At 37.9% G+C, this 9,913-nt stretch overlaps 1 long non-coding RNA gene across 1 annotated transcript; it reads left to right on the forward strand.

Moving 5' to 3' along the window:
• Positions 1-560: 560 nt before the first annotated feature.
• On the forward strand, positions 561-2,839 carry LOC128508774 (uncharacterized). Its single transcript, XR_008355948.1, has 3 exons — positions 561-710; positions 892-1,006; positions 2,430-2,839. It is a non-coding gene; the product is annotated as an uncharacterized LOC128508774 (long non-coding RNA).
• The last annotated feature ends 7,074 nt before the right edge of the window (positions 2,840-9,913 follow it).

Consider the following 9,913-nt stretch of genomic DNA (forward strand, 5'->3'; position numbering starts at 1 on the left):
CAGAGACGTCAGATAATACTGTAAAAACTTTTCAACACTTGGCAGCTTCTCTCCAAAACACCACGTTCCCACTAAGGAGTACTGAGATCACCAAATACTCACCATGGGAAGGGATTGAAAACTACCATGCTATGTCAAGAACTAAAAAAAACAAATCTCACTCCTCTTTAAATCAATCACTTTTTACATTTGTTTAAAGGTACTGCATGCCAAATGGACACAAATCCAAAAATCAGTGTGTGAGAACACCCGTTTTGTCTGTATACAGCAGTGTTACTAAGGACAACAGGTATCCAACTGGGATAGACCTATGCAAGTACACACAGAAACACAGTCATGGATACACATGCACACAACATTTGAACCCATACTGTGCTAACAACACATTTAGTCGTTCTGGGGTTTGGATAATTACTCAGTTCACGTTTTTTGTGTTTGCGCATGTGTGTGTGTGTGTTTGTGTGTCAAACTGCAGGTACTGTATCTAAGGCAAACCATTCATTAGCTTAAATCAGCTGGCAATATGAGCCAGGCACCAGCTTTACCTGCTCATCATATTACAGAGTGTACACAGTCACGCACACACACACACACATATCATATATATACACACATATATACACAGACAGATACAGGGACGGTTAATCATTTCTCAGTGAGCATCCAAAAGTGTTGTGGATTACTAGTTGGAGTTTGGACCGAACATCCAGGTTAGTTTGTGATTTATTCATTGCTAATTTGATGTGTAACAAAGATCATATCTGTTCAAGTCATGTCTATTTTAATGCCATTTATATATATATATATATATATATATATATATATATATATATATATATATATATATATGTATGTGTGTGTGTGTGTGTGTGTGTGTGTGTGTGTGTGTAGCAGATGGCAAGTCCCTTCACTGAGCTGGAATGCTACATCATTCTTTTTTCTCTGCTAGTCTTCAGTCTGTTTACTCTGCACGGCATGATACATGAGCGATGCACACCTTCAACAGGTACTGAACACATCATCATCATTCGAACAATTGTGTGTCCAGTGCAAAATCTCGTGACACAAAAGACATGTTGAAAACCACTATACAAATAACGTTGAAGTGAATTGGATTCTATTGGAATAAGTGGCTATGGCTAATTAAAATCATAGCAAAGGACGTTGTTGAGCTTATATATTGTCGTGATGTCCCCGTTAATCACTTGTGCCTTATAATTACTTGCCACTTCTAAACCTTGATCACTCATTTCTTTAAAGTCTATTCTATCAAACTTTAATTTGTCTGATAACGCTAAATATTTAACAATGAAGCTTTAATATGATATTAAACTTATTTATATAAACTTTTAAACATAACAACACTACAATTGCTCTATAGTTACTGTGTGACCGCTGCATATTGTGTCACTAGTTCAGAGGGTCAGGGGGTAGCTCAGTGGTTAAAAGCGTTGGACTAAAGTTCAGAAGGTCCCAGCTTCAAATCCCATGGCTACCGAGTTGTCCCTGTTGGCCCCTTGAGCGAGGCCCTTAACCCTCAACTGCTCAGGTGCATAATAAGATAAAAATTTAAGTCACTTTGCATAAAGGTGTCTGCCAAACGCCTAAATATAACAGTCTTTATTATTGCTTTATTTCTGTTTGTTTAATGTGAATATCTGTAACTTCAAACATCGAAGAAAGATCTGCAAAAAAAAAACATGAATGATGTTTTATTTAATTCATTTCAAACAGCACAGAATAAAGCCACCATCTTTATTAATTTTCCACATTTTTAGAAAAAAATATGTTTGCAAATACAAGCCGAATAGAATACTGTAAAAAACTAACAGATATACTCTATGGCGAGTAATGGGGACACCTGACCATCATACCCATACAGTATATGTGTGTGTTGAATGTCCCATTCCAGATTTGTTCCCTCTTTGCTGTTATAGCATCCTTAACTCTTCCTTAAAGGCTTTCCTGTGCCAGTGGAGATTTGTGTCCACACTTGGAAAGCCCAAGTTCTTCCACACCAACAGTGGAACAACACCAATAAACCATGTCCTTATGGACCTCACTTGTCTCTTCTTAGTTTCAGCAATTATTAGGCAGATCCTAATTCTACAGCCTAAAGCATGTGGATGGGTGTCCACATACTTTTGGCCATGCACTTCATCTGTATTACTAAACTAAGTGTATAGGTATATAGAAAGAGAGAAATCATACTGCATACTGCACATGTCCCGGGCCAACCGGTAATAAAAAGGAGGTCTTTAAAGGAAGAAAAATGATATACTCCAAGCCAAACAGGTTTTACTGGCATTGTAAATTAGCATTGCATAATTGTGTCTCTCTCTCACACACACACACACACACACACACATACACACACATGCTCTTGTACTCTCTTTCAACCTTCTCTCCATCCATTTTATTTATTCTAGCAAAAGAAGTAGAAGACCATCAAGACCCACTTATAGTCTGAGCCTGGGAGTCATTTTCCTCAATCGGCGCTACACCTGTACAGACCCTTTGGATATAAAACTCTCCCAGGATCCAGAACAGAAGAACTTATGTGTTGGAACTTGTGGGTTTTTCTCATGGGACATCCACAAACACGGAGCATTCGGTGGTCTGTTATTACACTTTATAACCATCAACAGACTGATATGGAGTGCGTGGCTATATTTGTTTAAAGGGCGAGTCTAAAAGGGTGTGTGGTATTGAAAAGTGTGTGTGTGGATATAATATGCTGACGTGGTGTATTGATGGCTCGATCAGAGATTCCAAGATGAAGTATATACATAGCTTTTGTACTTGAAAAGATCAGAGAGATGACTGAAGATTTTGAACCCTGACGGTAAAAGACATTCTTTCTCTCAAACACTATGAGCTCGAACATTCAGTTTTGACTGTATTGCTTTTATATTGTAATAGTATTTGTATGTGTTTGAATATCTGTGTTAAAATGTTAAGACATTACACTTCTGGTTCTGCGTTTTTAAGAACTGCACATTCTTAAGCAGTTGAGACGGATGTAGGTGCTTCGCCTATTTTCGAACGGTAAAGGGTTACGAGCCCCCCCAGGCCAATGCCGTCCTTGGTATTGTCCTGCAGCGCACCTTTAGTGTTAGGGGCTGGCTCAAGACATCTTGAGAACACCTGAACGTAATGAAGTTTATTGGAATACCTGTCTTTAGATGTTAGTGGACTCCGGCTGCCTCTGCAAGTTTAGTGGTGTAGCGTTATAGTCAGGGAGGACCACCAGACTGTATTAATGGCACATAGGTCATAATAGGTGATCTCGGGCAACATGAAAAGTTTCATTGAAAAAATATTGATGGAAAGATGAGTGAAATGCTGAGCAAGTCGGTGTTTATTGCAAATACTGTAGCATGTAGGACTTTGTGACATTCATGTGCATGTTTAAATCAAGGCCATTATTATGAGACTGAATGACTGAATTACCATAATTTCATTTTTTTTTTTTTAAACGCAAAATTTTAATTGCTAATTTATCAAAAAGGCATGTAAGCGGTAGTAGTAGTAGTAGCACTGTTGAACTCGTAGTTGGTCTTCCAGCTGCTCCCATCAAGGGGTCACCACAGTGGCTATTGGCTCCACACAAACCTTGGCATTACGGGTTTGACCTTGGCATTACTGGATGACCTTCCTGATGCAACGGTTCCATTTTGACCAGACTTGGGACCGGCACTGCATCCAGTTGCTGGGGTTTGGGCACCGATTCAGAATCAAACCCATGCCAACTACTGAGCCAGTAATGCCCACATCAAATAAAGCTATGAAATAAATCTATTAAATTCATGATTGACATGTCTCTGTCATAGTATTTCTGCTAAGATGTGACTTCCTCCAATACAAGAACACTTTGACATCCTCTTTAACAGCCACACTGCTGCTGTTGGAAATGGAGTATAATTAGCTGGCATGGCTTTTAAGACTGGCTTGGGCCTGGCGTTTCACATTACAAAGTTCATTAATATTAATCAACTCCAAGGTCACGGCCATGTGAAGAGACAGAGAGATGGTGGATATGCACAAGTATTTACAACACAAGTATTACTTTGATTCCTGCCTTCCAATTGTTAAGTTTAATTAAGTCTACAGTATGATAGCAGTTCATTCTTATGTTATCTTTTTCTTGCGTCCTACACACAGTCCCTCTATACATCTACCAATACATTCCTACATACAGAGAAAAACTGTGAAAAAAAATATATGTTCCATCCATGCACGTTATACTTTCTTCTGTCTTCAGAATACTTCTACAACTATGTCCTTGTTTGTCCCGTAAGCCTGTTGTATGTTCGTGTTTATCTGTGTAGAGTGTTATGGAGAGTCCGTTCTCAGGCTTTGAGCTGTTCTTCATCATCTTAGCCTTCACTGTGTTCTGTGTGGTCGGCCTGGCTGCTATCTATACGCGCAGAGACCAGGCAGACAACCCAGGTACTGGCACAGAAAACAATACACATACCACAAAAGCTTATGTGTACACACACATGCGTATTTCTTTTGTACTTGTATGTGTCTTTTGATCTGCTTCTGCGCATGTGTGTCTTCTATTACAGATGAAATAGTTTTGATAGAGCAGGACACAATCCATCGTATGAAACTAAAACGAAAAAAGGAATCCCATATATCAAGAAAGTAAACTTGCATAAACACACGCGCACTCCCTGGAATTTGTGGACTTGATTAATGACTCCGAACTGACTGAGAGAACTGTTACGGAAATCTCTTGAAGTACAATAAAAACTTTTTTGAACATGTGAACAAGGACTGGAAGACAATCAATATGATTAATGCACTTCACCTGCACACTACAACACCAGCAAGGTAGATTTGTCTAATAAAGTGGCTAGTATGTGCACACTTTGCTGTTACTAGCATACACACTTATACCGGAAAAAGCCCTTATCTTGTATAAAATCAGCTAATTGTATAAAAGTGGAAGTTAGGAGTGAATAGGAGGACATACCCGCAGTGGTGTTGTGTTGTTTATTTCCCACCACTGCTGCAGTATATTCTAATTACAGCCAGACTCCAGAGATTCGCCTGTCTGGCTAAGAGGTTTAACTACATGCGGCATATAGCTGTCTAAGCTAACTGACAAGGCGTATAAAAAGCTGTTAATAATGCCAGCGCGATGTGATAACCTAGGATAAATTTACGTCCATATCAAACCAACATCCATCTAGAAACATCTGTATTTCAACTAGGCATCTTGGTGACCATTGTATTTATTTTCATTTTTATAACGTAGTAGGACCTCCAGTCTATATTCACATACTATGAGAAATTTGGGAACACCAATTAGCCTAAACTGCATGTATTTTGAACAAAACCGGAGCACCCCACCAAGCAAACTCCATGCACACAGACCCCAAGGCGGGAATCGAACGCGGACCCTGAAGGTGCGCAGCGACAGTACAAACCACTGAGTCAACGTGCCACAATCTATGTCAATAAGACAGTATACAGAGTTGCGCGGGCCTATCCCAGGAGACTTAGGGGTGCAAGGCGGGGTACACCCTAAATGGGCTGCCAACCAACACAGGGCACACATATACTATATACACACTCTCATACACACACAATGAGCAATTTAGGGACGCCAATTAGCCTAATTGCTAATGTTTTTGGAAAGTGGGAGAAAACCAGAGTACCCGGAGGAAACCCACCAAGCACAGGGGAACAGGCAACAGTGATAACCACTAAGCCACAGTGGCAACAAACTAGCACGTTCATTTATACATGACTGTGAATATACTGCCCCCTGCTGGCCACAGATGTATCAAGTCAAACGAAAATGTTAGAAATTAGACACATTTCTAAAGTGTTATGAGTAGAAGTGCAAAATGTTCATTGATCATGTGGACAGTTTTTTTTACACCTGCTCATTCATACAATTGTTTTTCATATTTGATGTTGAATTTAACATCAGAATGGTAGGGAATGTAACTGTCACATGGTTGGTTTGACACTATAATTCAAAAAAATAATAGTCTCCTGAGTTTTTCACAGAAAAGCCAGACTTGTAGTGAGCAGAAAAACATCTCAGAAAACACAGTAGCTCAGAACGTAAAGCTGATCAGCTACAACAGACTTTGGTCCACCTTGCCACCTTGATGGTGTTGTAACAGTGTGGGAAACTGATCACGTACATCCCTTTCCTGTCTTGTGACATCTACTTCCAGCATGATAATGCACCATGTCACAGAGCACAAACTCATCTTAAACTGGTCTATTGAACATGCCAGATTGCAGTAAACTTCAGTGAAGTTTCCAGCCACCAGATCAACTGTTTAATAAAGGAAGTTTGCAATGTGGTAGAAAGAAACATTAAAGCATGAATGAGCATCTCACAAATTTGCAACATAATCTTAGATGAATGATTTTAACACCTAAATAGAATCCATGCTATGAAGAATAAAGGTGGTTCTGGGAGCAAAGGAGGATCCTATCTAGTGCCGAGTATTGCCGAATGGGTGAAAAAGACAATGAGAGGTATTATAGATAGGTGTGTGTGTGTGTGTGTGTGTGTAAGAAAGGAAGAAAGGGGCGTGGTTTTGGTGCTTGTTTCCTGGTAGTAACTATATAGGCATTGTAAAGTCTACTGTGTGTGTGTGTGTGTGTGTGTGTGTGTGTGTGTGTGTGTGTGTTGTAAACTTAAAGAGGGGGTTTAATTGAAGGTTAAGGAGGAAGGAAGGTTATGGGAGGATGCTACCCTTATCTGCTCTAGGAGCAATCAATAAAGTTCAATACTGATAAAACTTCCTGTTAAGTACTCACACACTGTGTGTATGAATGAACATACTTGACACTATATAACAACCTCGCTTTGAACTCACTTTCAGGCACCCGGGAAATTTGGGGGGGGGGCTAGGGTATGGGTTCCCAGCCTCTGATTGGTACATCATGTTTTTTTGTGTGGGTTAAACCCAGGGGGAATAGAAATGTCAGGCTGAGATAGATATATCACTACACTACAATTTTGACGTTAAACATTTCGATTTCCGCTGTGACATACAGAAGTTAGAGGCAGATGTTGGCTCAACAGTATTGCCTCGTGTAAGTAATTCAAGCTGGTGGTGGTGGTGTAATGCTTTTTCCCCACTCGGTGATCATAAATCAAGCATCAAGTATTGCTTGATTCGTGGCCACATTCTTGTAAAAGAATCAAAAGAAAGATGCCAGAGTTCTGGCTCCCACGGCTTAAATCTAGATCTGATTAGGAGAAAGCAGAGATAGGATTGGGGAGTATCAGGAAGAGTGATGGGGTGAATATTAGAATTAATGACATCTAAGATCTGGTCAGACAAAGGATGTGCATTGACAATCTTTTTGTCACATTCAGAAATGAAGATATAAAATGATAACATTTTCTTTTATTTTTGTCGCAATTGTCTTAGGAAACTGCAGGGTTGAGGTTTTTAGTCCCACCTTTTTGTGTCTTGTTCGTATGCTCATCTCATCCTTGGTGGGTTTCCTCTGGGTAGTCCAGTTTTCTCAGACATACAGATCAGGCTAACTGGTATTTCCAAAATTGGTCGTAGTGTGTGAGTGTGTGCGCTCCTGCCCTTCAATGGACTGGCACCCTGTCCAGGGTCCATCCCTGAATCTTAGTGCCCAAAGTCTCCTGTGATAGACTCAAGGCTTCCTGGTGTAAAGAATAGAAAAGAAAAGAGTATGTAAAAGGGTCTTGTATAGAATTTTATTACATTTGTGTCATCAAAAATAACTCAATATACATAAAGGAATCTAAAACATTTAGTATTTTTTATGAATAAAATATTTCAGTTTTCCTCCTCCATATCTTCCATTTGTATTATTAGTATCATATGTGTAGATACGAGGCTTATGAACGATGGAATTCCACATGGAATTGAATATGATACCAAAACACTATCTAATAATAAACAGCAAATACGTATTTTGACTAATAGATGTAACTTGTAGGTTTAACCCCCTCTCTTGGTTCACTTATCAGAAAAGTTTCATACAGCTTTTACTTTGAAAAATAGTTTCAAACAGTAGGTTAGAATTTAGCTGTTCGGAGCGGATTTATCAACATTGAGAAGTTGTAAAGGATTTGGACAAACCATTTGTGTCATCAGTTGATACTCTTATCCGTAAGAAAACTCCATGCCACAGAAACCTGAAACAAATGACAAAGACGAGTAAGGTGATACCTAAGGCTTGATAATCTCTGTCGTCATTAGCCTACCATGAACAAAAGTACTGTTTGTATTAGAGGATGCACGAGAGGTATGAAACAAACCAACAAAAATAACTGAGTTTTGACTTCTTTCTCAGAATTTTGACTTTAAACTTAAAGATATTACTTTTTATCCCCAAAATTCTGACTTTCCCCTCACAATTCTGAATTTATTTCTCACAATTCTTACATTAAACTATAATATATAATAAAAATAGAATATATAATTCTGTCTTTTTCCTCAGAACTCTGAATTTTCCCTTATAATTCTTACATTAACCTCATTATCCTGACTTTTTTTTTTTTAATTCTGACTTTTGCCTCTCAGAATTCCGAATTTTTCCTCACAATTCTTACATTAAACTCAGAATTCTGACTGTTTTTTTAATCATTCTGCCTTTTTCCTCAGAACTCTGAATTTTTCCTCAGAACTCTTACATTAACCTCATTATTCTGACTTATTCTTCTTTTTTTTTTACAATCCTGACTTTTGCCTCTCAGAATTCCGGAATTTTCCTCACAATTCTTACATTAAACTCATTGTTCTGACGTTAAACTCAGAATTATGACTTTACAGATTGATTCATTGCTGTACAGGTACACAGTAAATAAGAAGTATATTCATAAAAATGACGAGTGATACTATTATTGTCTATATTTTTGGGGGAAAATTGTTTTGTGCAGCCTGTACTTTTAGTACTTTCAGCTAATTAGGCCCAACCTCTGTTCCATGGCACTGAGATCACATGACCTGAGAAGTTGTCATAATTTTCTTCAAAACAACCATCATGATGGACACAGAGCCAACTCACAATGCAAGTTTTTTACGGGATCTGCCGTGTTTGAGTTTCCGACATCTTGTTTGTTTTAACACTTTGTCAAATGACCGTTGCGTTTGCATGCTCATTAATATTCATTAGTGTCTGCCAAAAATGGGCGTGAACACAGGATCAGCCTTGTCTGTGTTCTATTACTTCAATGTTTATACAACACATTGCATTTGCTATAGTGACTTTATTTTATTTTTAACTTACTCTTCATTTAAATATATTCTCTTACCTATGTAATATAAATTTTGAGGACCATTTATAGTCTGTTTCAATCTTTAAAATCTGACTTAGAACTCTTACTTTCTTTTTAGAATATGGTCGTTTCCTCAGAATTCTGACTTTTCCCTTTAAAATTTGTTCCTTAGAATTATTCTAGTTCAATTCTAAGAAAAAAGTCGGAATACGGAGTTTAAAGGCAGAATTCTGAGAAAAAAATCTGAAATTTGAGGAAAAAGTTAGAGATCTTTTTTATATAGTGGCCTTAATCCTATCCAATTTATTGCTATCCATTAAATAAAGAAAGAAAGAAATCTGCCCCTTTGCTCGATACTACATATACAGTTATGTCATGTAGTGAAATAAGTATTTAAGTAACAAATAAAACATTTAGGAGATGCTGTTATAAGACCTGGTATAAGGAATTGGAGTTGATGGTCCAACCAAAGTTGATTATTTTCCTTTAAAAGCACTTCCCCGAATATTTTATTCTTTGTATACCACAGCAAATTATTTTAAAACATGACATTCGTCTATTTTGTAGTCACTATTCAAGTTGTGAAAATTCCATTTTCTTCTTTCTTTCAAAGAATATATATATAATATAGTCATGTCATGTCATCAATAACCCACCATCTGTTAA

Source organism: Clarias gariepinus, chromosome 20 (genome assembly GCF_024256425.1).
Source record: "Clarias gariepinus isolate MV-2021 ecotype Netherlands chromosome 20, CGAR_prim_01v2, whole genome shotgun sequence".
Classification (NCBI taxonomy): Eukaryota; Metazoa; Chordata; class Actinopteri; order Siluriformes; family Clariidae; genus Clarias; species Clarias gariepinus.